Source organism: Notechis scutatus, chromosome 1 (assembly GCF_049901735.1).
Source record: "Notechis scutatus isolate UNSWTSFEM ecotype Mainland chromosome 1, rNotScu1.2, whole genome shotgun sequence".
NCBI lineage: Eukaryota > Metazoa > Chordata > Lepidosauria > Squamata > Elapidae > Notechis > Notechis scutatus.
In genome coordinates, this window is record NC_142009.1 from 90,600,666 (window position 1) to 90,622,785 (window position 22,120).

Sequence of the window (22,120 nt, forward strand, 5' to 3'; positions counted from 1 at the left end):
AGATTAAACCTTTGCTCTGAACAATAATGGCAGCTTATCCAATTTGGGATGATGCATGCTTACTTTTGAGTAAAAAAGGGGAAAGTGTAACTGATGCCTAGGCTAATTGACCCTAAATAGATATTGACACCAGCTTTGTCAAAAGCTAAACTACACTGCACTGACAAGGACTTACATGCTGGGATTTTACTATGGAATTTGGCTTTCCAACATTAAGTGACATGGAAGGACGTAAATATGGAGGGTTTTCATTCATACTATATGAGCATTCCCAATGGGATCATAGGTACTCAGACACATTTTCTTTCCTTCAACATTTCTTTCCAAGCTAGCAATGACATTAAAAACATCCTTTCAAATGACACAACGAGTGTATATTTCAGCCAGGGATAGCGCTATCCTCCTCCATCACAGTCACAGTCAATATAAGAGGACAATGGTTGTTTTTCAGTGTATGAAAAAAGCTCCCATAGCTCAATGGAATTTCTCTTTCCCTGGGATGCATTTTTAGAGGAACAGATTTCACTTCAGCCACCACAGTGTCAGGAGATGGTTTCTTCTCCTTCCAATTCACCATCATCTAGGGTAGAGGCGGGAAAAATATTAAGGGAACTACAGTGGTTGATGATAGGGAAAGAGACATGATCTATAAATCAGAACATTTACCAAAATGCTTATTTGGCTCCCCTCCCTCTGCTCTTTTTTGGGGGGTGGGGGGTTAGTTGGGTGTTCAAAGTAGAACTGGAAACACCACCTTAAAAATAGAGAGGAAAAGTGACAAACATTTCAACAGAACTGCAAACTGAAAAGGATGTAGAAACCTTTGCATAATTTAGAATGGTATACAACACACACACACACATTTATTTTCCTTCAATAAATAACCAGACCCACTCAGCTATGCTATGTGCTTTGAGTTATTTAGGAACATGTTAGAAAAGCATTAGAGTCAGGCACTAAGTAGCAATAAACAACGCTGCACACCAAATTGTTTATTATAGCAGGAAGAATATGATTGCTGAAAAAGCATACCCTTTAAATGTTGCACTGACCTATGTCATTCTAATTAACATGCCTCCCATAAGAGTACGGTTATCAGAGTTTGTCAACACTAAATTGTATTATTAAATTATAAGCACTTTATTATTTGAAAATGCTAATTTGTTCCTCACCAAGACTTCCCTATCATTAATTTGATCACAAAAATCTTATCCAGGGAAAGAAAACAATGATTAGGAATTGCTTTTCATCTTGCCTATTGCACGAATATTCTGGATTGAAAAGACTGATCCAGTGGACTAGTCCATTGCAAACAGAGGTGGTATTCAACAGGTTCTGACCAATTCTGGAGAACCGGAAGCGGAAATTTTGAGTAGTCCAGAGAACCAGCAAATACCACCTCTGACTGGAGATCTTACAGTATCCTGCCCCTGCCACGCCCACCAAGCCACACCCACAGAACCGATAGTAAAAAAAATTGAATCCCACCACTGATTGCAAACATCTGCAAAGTTATGCGAAGGAACCCTTTTTTAAAGCAAGAGAACACATTCTAATTTTGGAAGGGCAGGCTATGCTATAGAGTTGCCCTACATTTAATTTTGGCATCACATTCCTAGTTAACATAAAGCAGGTGCAGCCACCACTTTCTTTGATTCTCACTGCAAAATTCCAATTAATTAAAATACTTCAGTTTATCACCTTCAGACAGAGTACTGTAGCAATCTTTGTAGGTCTAGCTACTGCAAGTATTGCCACAGCCTACAGAGTTTAATGTTCATATAAGATTCCAACACAGTTAAGTTGCATTTAAAGAAGGGGAGATTTATGTGCTTATGTTCTTATAGCTACCCAGGACACACTCTGATAGCCAGTAGCCTAACACCACAGTGGGAAGTCAAAACTATTTGGGACAATTATTTCCCTTCCTGTCAGTAAGTGCATAGGTTGGAGACCCCTTTGAGATGTGGCATGGAGATCTTCCAATAGAATCAGGAAACATATGAAAAAACCCCTTGTGCTGCATTCTCAGGAATGCCTTAGAATCTAGCCATATTCTTTCTTATTGCAGTTATTTGGTTCTATGTTAATCAAATGTTTAATTTCATAACATAATCCACATCCAAATTACTTTGAAAAGACTATAAAAAGTTCACTAAGCATCTAGTCATTTACCTAAACTGCTCAGCAAATATGATGCAAATGTGGTACAGAGCAATGTATATTTTCAGTTTTATTCTGCTAAGAATATTGCTTATTTTTTGCACCCCCTTTTTAATCTGTAGCATAGTTCTTTTCATTGTATAAATTAATTGGTTATGCTACATGCATATATTTTAGGAATTTAATAGAATAAATCAATTCTCAAGAAGCTGATAAAAAATTTAGTGCTGTACTTTTCAATAGACAAGTCACTTAAAAAAAAAAGATACAATAAAACATTGAAAATGTCCAGAGAAGAATTGGCTAGAAAAGGTCATGAGATAGCTAGAGTCATCTTGGGTGATTCAGCCATAACTCTTAGGGATCGTGATTGAAAGAGGTAAATTGTTACAGATACAGCAAGCTTTGGCTTTTATTAATAGCTATTTGAAAAGCACTTTCCATTTCCCTGAATAGAAAAAAGTTCAGGATTAGTGCACAAGTCACATTTGGTTTCCTTTGGAAGAAAAAGTATCAATAGACTTATTGAATTTTGATATTTGCCTTGGCCAAACAGCTCATAGGAGAGAGAAATTTTTTTAATAATCAAAAGAGTTTTCTCCATAGCTCTTGCACCTTAAGGCAACAATTACCTATTTTCTATACCCTTCCTTTTACCATATTTTCTGCCTTTATTATTTTTAAAATGTTTGAACGAGTATTATGGTTCCATGTAAAACCCAATTAATAGGTTGAATTAAGTGTTTGGTTATTAATGAGACTATTTACAGTTCCATTGAAAAGCTAGAAATATCAGCCTTTAGGTTTAACAAGCCTGCTGACCTTCCTTCAGAGAATTCTTTACTATTTAAGGAAATATGTAATTGATGCATTAGAAATCTTTTGTCAATTTCACCTCCATAATTCAAATGCCTCTCTAACAAGTTTCATATTGTGTCAAAGAAATGCAGGCAAATCCTAACTTATTTTATAAACTTCATGGTTGGCATTGTAAATTGTAACAATTAAGGGGGAAATTCTAGTAAGACACTTTTCATCATTTTCAGTCATGGGCAATGGTGAGCCAATAAAATTCTCTAGGCACAGGTAGGCAATCTTTTGCTGCAAGCAACTGCATTGACAGTTGATGATAAGAGCTTTAGTGCCTGGAAGATGGTGAAAATGTATTTGCCAGTCTCTCACACACAAGGAGAATTATTTCTTTTACTGGAATTTCCAGACTTTTCTTGGGCAAGCTTCAAAGGGTGCAATGACTCAGGGGGTTAAAAAAAGTGAGCTTGCCAGTTGGAAAATTGATAGCCCTGGTTTGAGACCCCAGAGCTGCCAAAAAGGTGAACTCCCGTTACTTGCCCCAGCTTCTGGCCACCTAGCAATCCAAAAGCATGCAAATGCGAATAGATAAATAGGTACCACTTTGGTGGGAAGATAATAATGTTTCATATGCCTCGGCATGCTGGTCACATAACCATGGAAGTGTCTTTGGACAACACTGGCTCCCTCAGCTAAGAAACAGAGATGACTTCCTTCCTCTAGAGTCAGAGATAGGACTTGACAGGGGAAACCTTTACTTTTTTTTTTTTAACTTACCCAACAGGTGTGTGATTCCTACTGTGACATAATTTTTCAATTATAATTCAAATATACTCATAATTTTGGAAAGGATGCAATGGTCACAAAAGAGGAATTGAGGAGTTACATGCAGTGCTGGACTGGTGGGTTAATTCCATCTGACATAAGACATAAGTTTTAATAAGTACATTGTCAGTGAATTGTAGAATGTAAGGATTGGAACAGAGATCATTGGAGATCATTTAACTCAATCCACTCCAGTAGAAGAATTCTCTATAGGAAATCACAGAAGATCAGTTTTTGGATGGAGAGTTCCTGGAAAGATTGAAAGATTTATTGAGATAGGAACATTTGATATACTGCAGTGGAAGAGGTTTAGGAAATTTTTAAGGACATGGATAAGTCAGGAGAATCCCTTTCTTTCCACAATCAAAGATTATCTCACTAATCTTGAAATATAGAAAACTAATGGATCAGATGACGGTTTTTTCCACCATTGCTAAGTGCCAAATTTTGCTGAAGTGTTAAAGATCAAGAAAGAAATGCTGTGCAAAAAGCTAAACTGCATTATGGACAATTGCTTTTGATTTGTTTTAATCCATTCTTATTTTGAAAATGTGTGCTCTGCACTTCCAAGGATCATGCAAACAGAACAAAACCTTATTCAATGAAAATGAAAGCATTTAGGTTCAGCAATATATTTATCTTATTCATTTAGCATATGTAAGATTATGTGTTGAAAACAACCTGGTAAATAACATGATGATTTCTTAAATTGTTTAACAAACATGCGGACACATTTTAGTGTATTGTGTATTTATTGAAATACACAACACACTAAAATGTATCCGCATGTTTGTTAAATAATTTGAGAGGTTAATACATACATATGTGCCCTTATTTTAGGCTTATAGTTATAACTTAGTAGATCTGAAACATGTCCTAAGCTGTAAATTGCTAGAAGTCCATTCTGCTATTTCTTATGAAATGTATTTAGCTCAAAAATAAAAAAGATGCATGTGTTAAATTCCAACTCTATAAACAACCTGGTATTTGATAGTTAAACTATTTCATTGGGTCTTGAACTTTCCAAACATGAGATTATGTATTGTACAATCTTTTCTTGCATCTCAAATTCTAAATCAAAAGCATCAGAAAAAGTCATAAAAACATTAAAAAAAACTAAGAAGTCAGAAGTCTTGTTCCAAAGCCTATATGTAGATAATACTGATTCTTCCATTTGCCCTTGAATTCTCTACCTGAAACTTTTCCCTGTCCATGAATATTAGTCATGCCTTGGGGTAAGCAATGCTATGCAAAGTGCATAAAATAAGTAAAAATAGTAAGGAAAATAAGCTAAGCATGAGCTAAGGGAGAAGAAAAAATAATCTAACCTAAATATAGTTTGAGTTGACCCCATTCACTGCATGCATCTCCATACTTTTTTATTCTTGGAAATTAATGGTCTTTCTTTCTACCAGAACTATACACCATGCCTTTCTTCAACTTCCTTTTCCTCTCAGCCTCCAGTTTACTCTTCCCTCATATATCTGCATTGTGATTTTATTTCAAGGTATCCATAGTGGAAGTCACTGGTTTCAAAATGTGGGCACAAACATTAAAAAAAGGCAGGGCTGCAGCTGCCCAGATATTCCCACTGTTTTGGAGTCATTGTCAGTTGCAGACAAAACCTGGATTTGATCATCATTGATTCTTACTTTCTTCCCATTCTTCAGGATACATTGAAGCCAGTTTCTGGATCTGAGGATTCAAGAATTTCATGGAGTAACCTTGACCAATAGTTAGAAACATTTTAAAAAGACAAAGAACTTTGCAACTCATTTGTTTGTTTGTTCATTTGTTCATTCATCCATTCAATTTATATGCTGCCTATCTAGCCTCCAGGCAGTTTACAGTCATTAAAACCAATAAAAACCTGACTTCCGGTCTGGGCTTCTTCGGTGACGGACTGAAATCTGTGATCATGTGTTGTTTTGATCCATGCTCGCCGCTGGAGTGTCCAAGCTGCCCGGATTCGGGGCTGAAGCTATCCTGTAGAGGTGGTGAAGAAGGGGGAGCTGTCAGCGGGGTTGAGGAGAGCCGCATCTCTCCTCCTCAGATGGCCATTACTCCCTTTCCCAAAGGTCATTGCAGCGGTGGTCAGAAATGGCCACCTCAAAGAAGAACCCGACCGGACAAGAGGAGGAAGTTTAAAGGAGAAAGTTTGACTGACCAGATTGAATGGAGAACATCTATTTAAGGTACCTGGAACCTGAATTTTAAAGACTAATACTATTCCTAAAAAAGATTTTAAGCGGCAAAAGAGAAAGAGAGAGGAAATGGAATTGGCTTTTTTTTCCTCTCACATTGACAGTTTTAATTGACTTGGAATGTTAAGAAGAAGAGATTTGAATAAGAAATTGATACTAATCCACTTTGACATTAATAGGCTATTTATAGATGAAAATAAAGTGTCAAAGGAATAAAGATTCTTGGATAATTTAAAATTTTTCTTTAAAAAAAGAAAGAAAGCAGAGAAGGGAAAAAGGAAAAAAAGAGGGTGGAATCTGGAAAATGGAGGAGACCACCTGGAACTTAAAAAAAATCAATAGTGGAATTTTAACAAGGCTTGCAAAAGATACATTGTAGCTGAAATTTTGTTACAAGATAACAAAGCCCCTGGAAAGAGAAAGTGAGAAAAGAAGCAAAAAAACAGTTTTGGATTATTGGATGATTCTTGGAATTTGAAATAAAATAAAATCAACAACAAAATCAAAATCTTGTTGTTTAATTTTTTTTAAAATGGCATCACTCCTTGAAGAGTTAAAAATGAGGCTTAAAGAACAAAAAGAAGAAGCACAAGACGGAAGAGGATCTTTTGGCTTCGTATTTCAATTTTTAGAAATGGAGATCTTGAACTATGAAAAACAACAAGAAACGCTGGCAGAACAAGAAGGGCGGGACAACGAAGAAGCCATCTTTAATGACCAAGCAATTTTAAGCGGGGTAAAAAAGGGAAACGGGGGAAAGGGAGTTAAAATCTTAAGCATTGAAGCAACAACCAAAAAAAAAAGTAATTTGAAAAGTAATTATAATATCAGGAAGAAGCAGAAGGGAGGATCACAGAAGGGAGAATCAGATAGAAAAGGGAATAAAAAGGGGAGGGAGAAGAAGAGAGGGAAGAGGGAAAGGAAAAGAAGCTACAAAGGACAGAAACAAGATGTAGAGGTACAGTAAAAGCGTACAAGAATTAAAGGTATAAACCTATTAAAAAAACACAGAGAGAATGGTTAAAATTTAACTTGAGAGGATTCTGCAAGGGTGCATGGGATAGCATTGTTATATTAGAAATAGAAAAGGATTAGAAAATATGTTAGATGATTAAAGTGATAGAAAAAATTTGTATTGATGTGTAGTGGAATATCTGTTTGTAAAGAGAATAAGGCTCTCATTGATTTAAAAAGAAAGTTAAAAAAATCTGAAAAGAAACTTGGAAGATTTTTATCAGTTGACAAGATGAATTTGAATAAGAATAATAACTTTATTGACTGCTGTTAATAACTATTGTTTGGTTTTTTATTTAAAGACAGTAATAAGTAAAATATGAAATATAGATGATTAAAGTGAAAGACAACTGATATTACTAGGTAATGTCTGTTAAAAGAAATAGAAATGTAAAAGATTGTTATTAATATTAATGGCAGAGCTATACTTGAATAGAATAATTATTCCATTTACTATTGTTATACATATATACACAGATATATATATACATATATATATTTTTCTTTTAAGAATTTAATGTGTATTTTTAAGGGAATGTACCAAGCAGAATTTGATTGAAAATAGGTATGTGTTATAAAACGTGTATGTGTTGAAAATAGGTATGTGTTATAAAATAGAGGTTAGAAAATGAATGTTATAACTGTAAAGGTGTAACTTAATTTTTTAAAACAAGATTTGAAAAAAGATACAGAGGTGTTACACTCCAGTCTCGTAATTACAGGGGAAATTTTGTTTTATAAGAAAAGATAATATGAAATTGTAAACAGGACAGACGAAAGTATAAAAACATTGATTAGAAAGATTTTAAAAATTAGAAAAAGATATGTAATTGAATTAAGAAAGGAATGAGATAATTTAAAATAAGGCTATAGGAAGCAAAGAAAGGGAAAAGCTATTGAAAAAATTGCAAAAATAGTTATAAGATATGGATTAGAATGTATAAGATAAATACATATTGAATTTATGTCTGTATGGAGAAGTGATAACCCGGGGGCACGCTGTTCTCAAAAAAAGATATTTTATTTGTATTCGTATGTTTTGTGAAAACATAAATAAAACTTTTATTAAAAAGAAAACAATAAAAAACCTTAAAACATCAAAACAATAAATAGTAACCTTAAATTAACTTAAAACTGACAAAGATGGGGGCGGGGCAGATGGGCCAAGATACACACGGGGGAGTGGATGGGTTTTATCTTAGAAAATAGACTACAATGCTTATATGTGTTGAATAAGCAAGAATCCTTTGCATGTGCTTAAGAAGCAGTACAAATATCATGACAAATAAGTGTACCTTACATAGAATAACACCAGAGCATTTTCCCCCTAAACAACCCATTATGGCTCCTCTTTATTACTATCTTTAAGAGTCCTCTTGAATCTAAGCACATTCTTCCTTATGTGATGTATTTGCTTTAGAATTCATGCTTTAAGCCATAAAATCCCACACAACCTTATTTCAGACTAGCTTCTCTTCTAGACAAGATATGACTGCTACAAAATGACTGTGACAAATCCGTGTATGTCCTCTGAAGTCTCTAATGTCGACCCCAGGCTGGGAAGCTGGAATCAAACATAGTTCATCTTTTCATCTCCAAAATAGTTTTTAAGATGTAAGTCTATTCACATAATTGCTTGTTTGAAGAAAATTAGCTAGTCTCAGGCAAAATCTCTTAATTCTTAGCTGGTTCTCTGATTCTGATTTGCTGGTAGACCTTTCCCTTAATTAGGCAAAATTAGAATGTATCCCCTAAAGATTTTTTTTTTTTAATTATCTCTTATTTATATAAAACCATGAGACTGTTGCTTTAAGAAAGAAGAGAGGTGGAAGGAGGAAGGGTCTAATAACATCTAAACAGGAAGGTAAAATAATCTGGACTATAATCTTCACATGTTCTGAAAGACAAAAAAATCCAACTCAATCTACATAGAACAAGATTAGAGAAAATGACTATAGAGTTGGTTTCTGTGTGGATATTTTCCATACCATTTTTAATGACACTAAATTAAGTATCAAAAGAAAAATACAAATGCACACATATAGAATACCATTCAAAAACAAATACAATTTAAATAAAATAACCTCCCAGAGTTACCTTATAGAGGAGATGGGTAACATAAACATTTAATGAATAAATAAATAATCTCTAAAGTAATACACATGGGAACTAAAGGGGGGGCGGGAAACAAAGGAGAAAGACCTGGAAATTATAATGTAAAGAAAACAAATCTAAAAACTGCTCATATCACTTGAAAGATTCCTTCCTTGTACCTTTGTCAAAAAATGATTTTTTGCATTTCTTTGTTGTTGTTTTTTCTTTCCAAATAATCTTTGCACATTTTGTGCATTGCTTCAAAGTATATCCCCTTAAAGTCAACTGACAATTAAAGGATTCGACTATTGGCTGAAGATCATGTTTATGGAACCAGAAAGATTACCCAAGCTGTGTTTCGAAGAGTAGGTGCACAATTTGCCTCTTGTGCTTGGACTGCTCAACTTTTAAGTGCCTTCTCACCAAATGAAGTCTTCATCTAATTCCAAGTCCAATCAGATATGAAAGCCAAGAAAAGCTTCAAGCAAAGAGTCTAATATGTGGTTGTCCAAGATGATATTACACATCCCTTAAATGTATCAAGTCCTTGAAGTGTGGCTCAACACAAATCAGCCCTCCAGTTAGAAAAGTATTTAACAACATATATGTCTTAACATCTTAGAACAGCTTTTTTGAACAACTAGTTTATATAGCAAACGATGGGAGGTTGCATTGAAAAACTGTCTGTGGTTGAAGATAATGCACACATCCTATTTGATTGGTAATTACAGGTAGTCATCAAGTTACAAATGTTGTTTTAGTGACTGTTCAAAGTTACAATGCCAATTAAATAAATATTTTTGACTATTTTTCACACTTACGACTGTTACGGCATCCCGATGATCACATGATCAAAATTCAGGCACTTGGCAACTGACTCATATTTATCACTGTAGTGTCCCAGGGTCATGTCATCACTTTTTGCAACTTTCTGACAAGCACAGTCAATGGGGAAAACAGATTCATTTTACAACTGTGTTACTAACTCTATAACTATAGTGATTCACTTAACAAATATGGCAAGAAAGGTTGTAAAATGGGGCAAAATTAAACTTAACAAAAATTTGGGGCTCAATTAGGGTCGTAAATCAAGGACTACCTATATATTCTGAAGAAAGGATTGTTTACTTTGATTCTTATTTAAAAATTAAAAAATGCTAGGATACAGTCTTATTTTTTTGTTTGAAATGAACCTGAATATATCATTAGCAAGAGTGCAATGTTTACATTAAATGCCATTTTGGACAGGGCAGACTATCTAAAACAGATTGGGGTTAACTGTAGGGGTGACAATATATTATGAATGTATTCTATTGTCTTTTCTGTATCGGTTTATAGTTTTATTTTATGGTCAGATAATTAAATCAATAAAGTTTCTAACTTGACTTTTGATTCTTGGCACTATTTTAAAGGAGAATCATCAAAATGTTTCTTGTGCAAGATTGTACAGTTGCATGTTTATATATGTGCTTGGAATTTTTCATGCTTTAAAAAAATTGTATTTCTGAGTTTTCTTGGACCAAGAAAAGTCAAAGCACCTTTATTTTTATTTGTTTTCTATGGCTCGGCTGAACGGTGGAGTCTGGAGCAGACATCCATCAATTGATGGCTAGCAGACCTCTTTCTAAGTTCATAAAAGATAGCAATTTTTCACCTGATATAAAAGGACCTGAATGTAAGTGCACATGAAATACATATGCTCAAAAATGAGTGGTGGTATAAGCACATATTATTAAACACAGTGCCAGAACCTTCCCCTCACCTGCCCACTTTGATTTATTGCTAAACAGAGTTACAAATAATTCAGGATTTCCAAAGAATGTTTCTTTCTTCTGCTGGACCAGCTCCTGATGCAATAGTGAATGGAGAATAAAAATACCTCAGTTCCCATGACTTTTTCAGCTTCTGTATATTACTCCTCCTCTCCAGATCTGATAAGTGATGAGCCAAGCTATGTTCACAAATTATTGCCCAAGCAGCCAAAATAGCAGACCAAATAATGCCACTGCAGGGAGCCCAGAAAAGGGACTTTAGCAGTAACCAATGCACTGCTCTCGGAAAAAGCCAGTGGGAGCAGTTTTTCATGATATATTCCCTTGGGATTTAATCAAAGCTGTGGACTACTGAGAAATGATAGTACAATAAAAAAAACCAAGAGATTCACTCAAATCCTTCGCTGCCTGGAAGTGACAAAGTGTAGCAATGCAACCTCCATCTGTGAGGATATCACTGACATTATTTCTCCCCAAAAACATCCAAAAAAAAAAAAAACCACTTGCATAAAATTAAATGAGGAGTTATAGCAAACTTGCAGCAAAAATAAAAAACAAAAATATTACTTGTGAATATGTAGCAGTCAAAAAAAAATGACCAAAATATTTCCTTAGTAAACATTGCCCCTCCCCCCACAATTTATATACAGTATATGGTCATTTGCTCAGAGAGAGAGAAGGAGGGAGAGGGAGAGGGAGAGAGAGAGAATCACTTTTTGCTTTTATAATTTTATAAGTGCTGTTTTGCAGGATTTCATATTTTTAGTTTGAAGAGGAAGAACGGTGAACAGAATGTTAATGAAAAAATGCAAACAAATACAGAAATAAATGCTGACTACACTTCATACGGTATGTAAGAGAAGAAGTAATGACAAATGACATCAATGAAAGGATATCTAAAGTAATACATAGGATTGTTAAGCAGGCTATTTAGCATATCTTCATTTTCTCTATTTTAGTCACTCCAATTTATTCCCTACCACCTGCTTTTTGTTGTTTTATTTCTGACCCAGGAAATACTAAAAAAAAATCATAGTGGGCAATCAGTCCTTTTCTGCTGATAGTTATGGTTTTGCAGAAGGGCACTTTAAATTGAATGATAAGCAAAATATTTTTCAGCAGGATGGCTGAGGAAGGCAATCACTGTTGCTTTGTGCCCATCCAACCATGAAAGCCAACCTGACACAGGTTGATTTGACTGTGCAAAGCCAAAACCAGTTGGGGAGAGGATAGAGGGAAGGAAAAAAAAAAAGACAATACTTTCTTTTACAAAGGAAACAAAAGGAGACAATAGATATGCCACCTTTTTTCAAGTACAGTAGACTGTTTTTCAAAACTTGGATCTCAGAACTTGGCTTCAGTAATAAGTTAACACCATCACACATAGGAGAATTCAAGAATAACCCATTTTGATTCAGCAGGAAGAAGCCAGGCTTTTAATTCTTAGATAATCTGAATAAATATTTTCTTTTTCATTTTAATCTGTGTTTTTAAACTTTCTATTCTATACAGATTCTGTTAGTTGCCTCTATGTCACTGCCAGAGTAAAAAGACAGGGTTAAGGTTATCAATCAAGCCAAATGCAAAAAATTCACTGGCTTTCTTTTAAGGAAACAATGCTACTTTTTTAGTAATACAAATCAAGATAGTTTTGGCATCAATAAGTCAATCAAACTTAGTAAAACAAGCCCTTATAATTCTAGTTAGACAGATTGATTAATTTGTGACCACTTGGTATTGCTATACAATTGCATTAAACTGCACTCAGTAATAAAATATGAAGAAAGCATAAAAAGAATAAGTTCCAAACAAGTATCTGTAAAATTGCATGCAGAATTTCAAGGGACTTTCTAAACCTTGGGATTAATGTAGCATTCTGAGGCCATACTCTGGTGGTCCAGTCACTCTACCCTAGTAAGAAACAGAAAAGAGTAAAATTCTCTCTTTACCTCTTATCTCCTTCTTACTTTAAAAGAACCCCAAAGTGTTTTCTCTTTGTCTTTCTCTTTCACTCAACTTTCTTATCTAATGATTGCTTTCTCCACATACTTTGAAATCCATTTTTTTTCCATCTGCTTTTCTCCCACAACTGCTGGCTCACTGTTCCCCAGAATTGTGACAATGACCACCTTCAATTCACTGATTCCTATCACCTGTAGACCTTTGTGATTAGAATTCTGGGAATTCATATCCAATGTATCTGCAGGGCATTAGGTTTTGGAATAGCTGAGACAGAGAGAAAGAAGGGCTTGAATGATGCTGTATCTCAGGGCAGCCAACTGAATTGACAGGACAAATGATAAGCATAGAAGAGGATGAGATTATAAGCACAGGTCAAGTCATGAAGTAGGGCAAGCTGGGAGGTAGCTTTGAAGCAAGAAAGCCTACTGAAAAGAGAGAACAGGAATTACAAATGAGGAGAAATAGTCTCAGCAGTGAGAAAGAAATGAACAGCAAGCTTTTTTTTTTATAGGCCAATTTTAAAAAAAGAAGATCAAGTCCTGATCTGAGTCTTTTCATGCAGTTAGATTTATATTTAAAAGTCCAGGCTCCTCCTCCTTCTTTGAGACATTGAGATTTTCCAAAGATTGAACAGTAAAAAAAACTTTAAAGGCATTTACTAGAAAGCAAATTAATAAGATTTCTCTTCATTTCTTCTTAACTTCCTACATTGCCCAATATCACCTAAACTAGGGTTGTTGTTGTTTTCTGGATTAATAATGTCTTCTACTACTTCCTGCTTATTGAATGTCACAACTCACCTTCCTAAGTACTGGGAATCTTAAGAGGAACTAAGAAAGATGAGTTAGGTAACATAGGAATAAGAATCCTAGGAAGGACTTACTATGATATATCAGTTTTTTTAATTATCCCGGCTAGGTGGTAGCACCCAGGTGACTTAGATCTTGAGAAGCTAAATAGGATCATATCAAGTGAGAATGGAAATAATTAAGAATATCCAAGACTGTATGCTAGGTGAAGTTTAAACTATATCCTAGGAAAAGTCAATGGTCAACCTCGTTTAACCATGATGAAAATTGCATGGATTTTTCAATGTAAATGATCATGTTAAGCTTAAGGTATTCTTTATCTGTTTATCTTAGGCAACATTTGTCTTTACAGAATGCAATTAACAATCTAAGAAGTAGAATTGTTACTTGATTTTCCCTACCAAAAAGGAATAGTTTTGTCTTTGGGTCTTTCAAGTCTTAACTTTTATTTGAGATCAAAGCATATAAGGTATGCCATATATAAGATGCATTCTACATACAAAGTAAAGTTCACTTTCTTTTTGCTTCTTCTATCATCTTTCCTGTTTCATGAATAAGAAAGGGGTAATTAACATTAGATTAGAACCTGTGACACCGTGGTTTTTGTAAAAGATATAAAGTCAGATAGACTTTATACAGAGGTGATATTCAGAAGGTTCAGACCAGTTCTGAAGAACCAGTAGCAGAAATTTGAAGTAGTTTGGAGAACCAGTAAATACCACCTCTGACTGGCCCCACCCCCATCTATTCTCTGCTTCCCAAGTCCCAGCTGATTGGCTGAGTCTTCTTTTGTTGCCCTGCATAGAAGAATGGAGCTGGAAAGCAGGTTAGTGGGGTGGGAAGGGAATGGGGATTTTACGGTATCCTTCCCCTGCCACACCCACCAAGCCAAGCCTGCAAAGCCACACCCACAGAACTGGTAGTAAACAAATTTGAATCCCACCACTGACTTTATATCAAAATCCTGTTCCTCTCTTCCTTTTCTTCTTAACATGAGAAGTGGTTTGTCTTATTCCTGAGCCGTACCAATATAAGTTGGTGGATGGATTATTCATCGCTATCAATGAGAACCTCCCCACCAATCAAAATTTGCATAGGCTTCTACAGATCAACCTTCTTCCCAAAAAAACAACAGTACTTTCACCTTCCTTGCTTTAAGCATTATTTAATAAGCCAAAAGCCAAACCTTCAGCAATCTAAAACACCAAATTAATACTCTGATATAAAATTAATATTACATCTCTGGAATCAGGTGGGAAAAAGGAAACAACATGATGTATCTCAGATCTCCTGGTGATCTTTCTTTGGCATTTTAATGTTAATTAATGAAAAAGATGGAAGACAAGATGCTACATTGAGTAATCTCATAAACCAGATTCTATATGTACAGGCAAAATGTTCTCAGCATCATTTTGTAAGAGCTATTCTCAGGAGCAACAAAATTTGCTGTAAAACAGATTATCTCATAGCTTTTTAATCGAATGATAAAGCCATTTCCATGTAACCAAACCTTTTATTATTAGATGTTTTTCAGGTCAGTCAGATAATTGATGCTATGCTGGATATGCTCTCAACCAACTGGTAGGTTTTCATAATCAATTATATTAATTTAAATCTCCATTGGTCTTTTCATCCTGTCATGTAATTTCTTGCAGTTTTCCAAATATTGCTATTCCTCTTTGTCAGCTGCAGAAATAACAAAAATCAATACCAAATGCTGTTTTTTTTTTAAAAAAAAAGTTAATTACCTTCTTATTAAGGACAAGATGGATAGAGTTTTTTCCTATCATTCAATCAAGCAAAAATCTAGGAAAACAAAATATTTTAATTAAGTTTAGACTACTGTAAGCATTTATTATATATAAAAATAGATTATCCAAAGCAACATAAACTAAATGTAAGATGGGAGGGGAGTGCCAGCTGTATTAGAGTTAGCTTGGTGTGTTTCCTTTGTGAACTAGATGCTGAACTGTCTAAATTAGCAACTCAAGAGTGAAAATATTCATAGTTCATCCTTAGCAGCCATCTGTTTCTGCTGCAAAGCATGAGTTGTCAGCCTTATTATATTTGCTGGGAGTAGTGGCACCTGCCTTTTCAGACCTACCTTTTGAGAATTGTAGACCTGTGCCAGGCACATCTTCAGTAAATGGCCATTAACCTACCAACTCCAATGTCCAAATAGCCCTTTAACTTGGTTGCTTAATAGGCAGCTAACAGCTAATGATTAGGCAAATTCATAACAGTGAACCCACTTTTTTAAAAAAATGCCCTATTCTGAAGCTATTTGGAACTTTAAAGATCAATGACAAATTCTACAAGTGATTTGGGAAAGGTGATTATGTAGCCCAGTGTGAACTTATGAACACGCTTTAAAGACAAGTTAAGGAATGATATTGCAATACATTTGGAAGTGATTACAGATAGTCCTTGACTTATGACCACAATTGAGGCCAAAATTTATGTTGCTAAGTAAGTAACTCTTGCTCCATTTTATGACTTTTCTTGCCACCATTGTTACGTGAATCACTGCAGTTGTTCAGTTAATAGCATGTTGTTAAGTGACTCTGACTTCCCCATTGACTTTGCTTGTCAGATCACAAAAGGTGATCACATGACCTGGGACACTGCCACTGTCATAAATATGAATCAATTGCCAAACATCCAAATTTTGATCTCATGACCATGAGGATGCTTCAATGGTCATAAGCAGGGGTGGGATTCTACCAGTTCGCACCTATGCGCTAGAACCGGTTGTTAACATTCTAAGCAGTTTGGAGAACCGGTTGTTAGAAGAAATTACTGGCCTAATCCTATAAGGAAGGCAAGAAGGAAACATTCTGGTGTTGCTTACAGAAACTGCCTCCCGGTTAACCCTTATTACATTCTTGGCAGGACTAAACTTCCTGTCTCAGGAACTTCTCTGGAGTTTTTTTCCCCTCCTTTGCTGGTACTTTGTTTGTGTGGAGTGACCATTCAAAGTTACAATGGCACTGAAAAAAGTGACTTATGACCATTTTTCACACTTATGACTGTTGTAGCATCCCCACAGTTATGAGAGGCCAGGTGAGGAGATGTGTGCCTCGATGTGAGTGATGTTGAGTTGGCCACGCCCAGCCAGTCACATGACTACCAAGCCATTCCCACCAACTAAGCCAGGCCCACAGAACCAGTTGTTAAAAAATTTGAATCCCACCCCTGGTCATAAATGTGAACAATATCACTTTTTCAGTACTGTTGTAAGTTCAAACGATCACCAGACAAATGGTTGTAAATTGAGTACTGTCTGTATAATAGGAAAGGTGGAAAGCCAAGCCTGGTTTCTAAAAAGAAGATGTGCTGAGCAAAGTTGAGAAAATAATAGTTTTGGTTACAGTTTTGGCTTAGTCACCAATGCAATTTGTTTCACACTCTTGCTGCACTCAAACCTTTATAGTAACAGTTCAGAAGTGTAGAATTGCAAATGTTAAATGAAGACAAAGCAGATTAAGCTATCAGCTCAATTTCAGGAACGTGCTGATCTGCCTGAAATAAGCCCCGTATACTTCAGGATTGGAATCCACGTCGGTCTGGGACAGAGGTCTCCAAACTTGGCAACTTTAAGACTTGTGGACTTCAACTCCCAGAATTCTTCAGCCAGCATAGAATTCTGGGAGTTGAAGTCTACAAGTCTTAAAGTTGCCAAGTTTGGGGACCCCTGATCTAGGAAAACTTTAACCATCTTGCAGATCAACTGAATATAGCCAACTCACCTAAAGGGTTCTCCTCATACTTTCATTCTCACGCTGTGACTTTTCTGATTCCCAAGGAAGAAATGTTTATCTTAAACCAGAATAGGATAAATTATAACCTTCTCACCAAATAGAAAAGACCCTTCTTTTTAATATTCAAGTGTGAGGCAAAAGATGTCAGGTCAGAACCTTAAGCAAGTTAGATCAATAGAGATGAACTACAATTCACACTCTTCTTTCTAGAAAGTGCCAATATAATTCAACCATACAGAGTCCAAGCCAGAAGGAGGCAATATTAAGTGTCAGAAAGGAAAGCACTAGTAATTTTATGCTGCATGCAGGAGAAAGAGACTAACCCCCAGGTGAACGTTTGCTCTTTGCATCACTAAAGCAACTACTCTTTGCTTGAGCACTGGGCCTGGTTGGTAGGAATTAAGGGAAACATCAGACCTGGGAATGGGGGTGGAGAGGATTTGCCTCCTGCAAATAACAAAATAAATTAATATTTGATAGTCTCTTGTTCCTGATTCATTTTCAGGATGAGAGTCTGCTGTTCATTCTTCCCTAATTGTGGACATCAAGGTAGGCATATGACAGTTACAAATGACAGTTACAAAGAAGTAGTAAAAGACAAGGATGGATTGTGAGACATTGAAGTCTAGTGTAGAGTTCTTTAATAACCAGGTAAAAATGTAATGATTCTAAATTTATATTATTCTGATCTGAGAAACAATATGAAAAGAACCACTCTTTATAAATGGAGAGAACTAAAGACTTTAGAAACAGTGTTCTTCATCAGTTGCAATATATGTAATGAAATAAATATAACAGAAGTTTTGGCAACTATGAAGGCCTTGAGATCATGGAAAGCAGAAGGGTTAAAGTGTACATGTATTCTTTATGTCGGTGATGCCATATTGTTTACCAAGAACCCCCAAAATTTGCAGTGAATATTATATAAACGTATGACACAACAAAGAATCTAGAACTAAAAATTACAGGTAGTTGTCAACTTACAACAGTTTGTTTAGTAATTGTTCAAAGTTGCAACGGTACTGAAAAAAGTGACTTATGACTCTTTTTCACACTTATGACTGTTGCAGCATCTCCATGGCCATATAATCAAAATTCATATGTTTGGCTGATATTTATGATGGTTGAAGTGTCCTGGGGTCATGTGACCACCTTTTGCAACCTTCTGTCAAGCTAAGACAATAGGAAAGTCATTCACTTAACAACTATGTTACTAAACTTAACAACAGTGACAAAAAAGGGGCAAAACTCACTTAACAAATGTTTCACTTAGCCACAGAATTTTTGGGTTCAGTCATGATTGTAAGTCAAGGATTGTTTGTATTGTATCAAACACCAGGCTAATTCTAATTAATAGCAAAAAATAAATGAATTGTTTTAAGTTAAACTGTATATAAACAGCAAAACAACTAAAATAAATGATTTGTATAATGTTTACCGAAGATGCAGAAATGAATGGAGAAATTTTGTCAGGCAAATACTAGTATAAATTATTTGGTTTATCATCATTTAACCTTCATTCTGAATAGATTGGCATTATTAAACTTGGAATATTTAATAGTTGTTGATATGAAACTGAACTTTAACACTTAACCAAGACTTTTTTCTTTTGTGGAGAATGCATCCCCAAAATCCATGGAAAGAGAATATTCCAATATAATTCTGAAGATATTTAGTGGTTAATTGTTAATACCCCTGAAATTTCTCTGCTCCCTGATGACTTTTCACTTTAAATATGTCCCATAGGTCAATCCATCCATTCTTCATCCAATGGGGAAGAATTTACAAGGTACAATCTTATGAACTGTGAAGAGCTCATAAGAAAAACATCAGTTTAACTCAGCTTGCATTCTGAGGTAGAAAAAAAAAATCAGGGAATCCCCTGGGTCTTTGAGATTATTGACATTTAAGTGTAGAGGATCAATGTCACAGCTTTTACCTGGGTGAATTATAAATAACTATCTTGAAACACTAAAATATTGTATGTTCTCTGAGAAATAATTAAGACAGTGAGCAGCAACATTCTGATGTTAAACATTTTTTAACTGAGATTAGTTAAAATGACAGTTAGTGACTGAAACAAAGTTATAATCTGCTCTGGTTGACTACGATACTTGGCTCATAAATTCTTTACTGCTAATCTAATTACTCTTGATACTTAACTCTGTTTTGATATTTTGGCTCTTACATTGGTAAAGTTCTTTGACCCTAGTTTGACTCTTTGATTTCATCTTCAGCTCCACACCTTATTTCTTTGCAAGACTTCCTGAATTTGATTCTCTATTGATTTATTAGAGTGTTGTAATTTGACTCTGATCCCTGACTTTGTGAATTGCAGAAGGATATTTTAGCTGTTCATAGGATAATGTAATCCTGTATGAACATCCCCTAAAACAGAGAATCTCTTCAAACAGAAGACTATATCCTCTTTGACACATGGTCTCCATAACATATCACAGAAAATTTGGAAAGGGAAATTCTACTTAGCAATGCCAGCAATCTGCATCTAGAGATATCAGTGGTTCTATTAAATTAGGCATAGTCCTAAACATGTCAAGTCTTTGCGCACATGGAATAATATCAATTCTTTAAATTAAATGTCAGATAATCTGGACAAAACTAAATATACCATCTCCCCTCCTAAGTATTTATCTGGTTCCATTAAATGTTTCTTTGAAATTTAATTTAACTTCCTAAGGAGTGTTTACATTGTTGAATAATATTATTTTAAAAGGAGAATATTCTGGTGGTATAGGCAGTTTTACCTTCTGTTAAATCTGAAAATTCCATTATTTAATCCCAGATTCCTTTCTTTAGGATTATTGTGATTCCAGATGTTATTCAGCAACCTTCCTGAAAGATTTCTTTTCTGTCTCTTTTAGCTGCATTTCAAATTTCATTAATTTCTTGCTATCTCGCAAACATTTAGAGAGATGTTCCCTTTTTTGAAGGCAAATAAACAAATAAACAAATAATCCTTGCCAGGACAATTTTATCCTACTACAAGACCACCAATCAAAAATATTTTTGAAAATACTTGCAATTCTGTTGCAATCAGTGTGGTATTATTTCTTGCATTTCCTTTTTTTCTTCTTCTATGTTTTACATAATGCATATATATCCCCAATTCAGTGTAATGTATTGCAGCGAAGCACTGTATTATGCAGGAATATTTTTCGCTGTCAACACAATTCTCTCAAGTTCCAGAGGAGTAATGAAAGAGCCCGAAGAAGCAAGCCAAACATCAAAAATGGAAATAGAAGTAAAAATAGTTCTAGTTTTGTTGCAGATTTTGAGAGGCTTTATTCACACATCAGGAGATAAAGCTCACTTTCAACTGGATTTCATATAATGTGATGATATATTTATCATGACAGGGTAGTCACCAGATAACCTTCTAAAATGATTTTTAAGATCATATATTTATTTGTTTATTGTGGGTTATTTTGTCAATACAAATTCTATTACTTCTAGGACTTCTATGAATAAGTTCTAGATTTAAGGATTTAAATAGGATTGAAAGCAATGACATGATCAGACAGAAGCTGCCATAATGCAATAAATTGATTAAGTAAAAAAGAGCGGGAGTAAAATGTATTAAAATAAAAAAAAATGTGTTAACACCACTGTTGCTATATATTTCAGGAACTTAAAATAAAACTAGTAAATTGCTTGAAAGATGTGCTAGCTTTTGCTAGGAAGACACTAGGCTTCCACACATGGGGTGGGGGAGGGGAGCACTTAACTGAAGTAATCTCAGTCGTTTGAAGTAGGCCAAGTCAGAAAATAGACTACTCAAGGGCTACTTTATGGTTATAGGTTGTAACAGCAGAATCTTGAAAGCCTGACAGAAACTCTCTCTCTTATATTATGCAGAATCAACATGGGATCCTTGTGAATCTATTCCTAACCTTTACTTTTTTCCTCAGGGCTGAAATTTCATTTATTACCTTTTAAAATATATTATAGGTGTTCATATTGCTCCATAATTCCATTCAATTGTGACTACTGCTTAATCTCACTTGACAGAGAGCCTTTCCCAGTCAATTACATAAGTTATACATATGTACATGGAAACAGAATATCTGAAGGGAAGTAATACACTACACCTCTCTTTTAACTGGTAGGTGTCAGTGTTCCAATGAAACTCCCCACTCTCATTTAGCACTCAGAAATAAAGTTCATCCAAATAAGAATTTATTGAAGAAGTCATATTGGCACATCTGGAAAAACCTGAATCCGAGAGTTCCGGCTTTTCCCTTCCCAATAGAAAATCAAAAACCATCCCCTGCACCCACAAGTCCATCACATGGTCCAATCAACCATCGTCCCAACTGGAGACATTCCTCCAGACACTCCTCTCCAGGTGCAGAGTAACATGTCCTTGACTTAGAAGAAGAACGTTGTTGAGTCTAATCTTCCCAGTCTCTATGTAATCCCCCTCCCAAATTCCCAGGAATTAAATGTGGCAGCTCAAAGCTTCCAAGTAAAATATGGCTTCCAAGGCTGACAATAGGATATGGGCAACGATATATTGACCTGCAAGATAATCCCTAAATTAAATGTTCTAACCTGCATAGAATGTTTTAGCATGCTTGGTATAAAACTGGGTTTTGATTTCAGTTATAGCACACTGTCCAAAGTAAGATTAAAGGGTCTGATATTCTCTTGTTAGGAGGAAATCCTCCATATGACACCAGTGTAAT

General features: G+C 35.1%; 1 long non-coding RNA gene across 1 annotated transcript; it reads right to left on the reverse strand.

Annotated features, from left to right (window-relative positions):
• Positions 1 to 352: 352 nt before the first annotated feature.
• Positions 353 to 6,955, reverse strand: LOC148132901 (uncharacterized). Its single transcript, XR_015750456.1, has 3 exons — positions 5,674 to 6,955; positions 667 to 754; positions 353 to 580 (listed from the first exon to the last, which is right to left on the reverse strand). It is a non-coding gene; the product is annotated as an uncharacterized LOC148132901 (long non-coding RNA).
• Positions 6,956 to 22,120: the final 15,165 nt, after the last annotated feature.